This window comes from Alligator sinensis, unplaced genomic scaffold, assembly GCF_000455745.1.
Source record: "Alligator sinensis unplaced genomic scaffold, ASM45574v1 scaffold250_1, whole genome shotgun sequence".
NCBI lineage: Eukaryota > Metazoa > Chordata > Crocodylia > Alligatoridae > Alligator > Alligator sinensis.
This window is the reverse complement of record NW_005841888.1, coordinates 263,772-264,482: the sequence shown is the minus strand read 5'-3', so window position 1 is coordinate 264,482 and position 711 is coordinate 263,772. Positions and strand designations below refer to the sequence as shown.

Genomic DNA, 711 nt, shown 5'->3' with positions numbered 1-711 from the left:
TTTTGTTTTTTTTTCCTTTTTCCCCCATAAAGGGGGGGAGCCAATAGGCCTGTGCAAAGCAGCAAGTATTTGATTCGGCTTCAGATTCGGCGGATTCAGAGGGACAGTGATTCAATTTGGTGATTCGAATCGCTGTCCTGATTTGATTCAGCAGATTCAGATTTGGAGATTTGGCCGCTGAATCGGGCTGAATCTTCTCTGAATCGAACAGGTGGTGGTGGCAATGGTGGTGGTGGGGGCATGTCAGTGGCAAGCTGGGCCCCCGCCATGGCTACACCACCCGGCCCCCCGCCATGGCTTCACCACCCGGCCCCAACATCCTAGCACTAAAAAAAAAAAAAAGGAAAAAGGAAAAAAGTGGGGAAAAAAGGCTCCCCGGGCTCACTGGCTGCAGCAGCAGTGATCAGGGTCTCTGGGGGCTTGTGGCAGAGCCCCCCCACCATGCAGTGCGAGGGAGTGGGGATTGGCCCCCCCGCCTGGCACCCATACAGCAGCTGTTGCATCACGTGGGTGCAGCATGGAGCTGCAGGACGCTGCAGGGCTCTGCGCGCTGTCCTGGAGCTTGGGCCGCCTAGGCTGAGCACTGCTGGCGTCTGGGTGACTGCTGGAGCCACCCCAGCTCTGGGCCAGTGCGTGAGCCCCCAGAGGCCATGATTGCTGCTGCTGCAGCCGGTGAGTGCGGGGCGCTTTTTTTTGTTTTTTTTGTTTTTT

The 711-nt window shown here is 57.0% G+C and overlaps 1 protein-coding gene across 9 annotated transcripts in view; it reads right to left on the bottom strand.

Moving 5' to 3' along the window:
* DMXL2 (Dmx like 2) overlaps positions 1-711 on the bottom strand; it is a 90,911-nt gene that overhangs the window by 53,830 nt on the left and 36,370 nt on the right. The gene's annotated exons all lie outside the window — the stretch shown is intronic.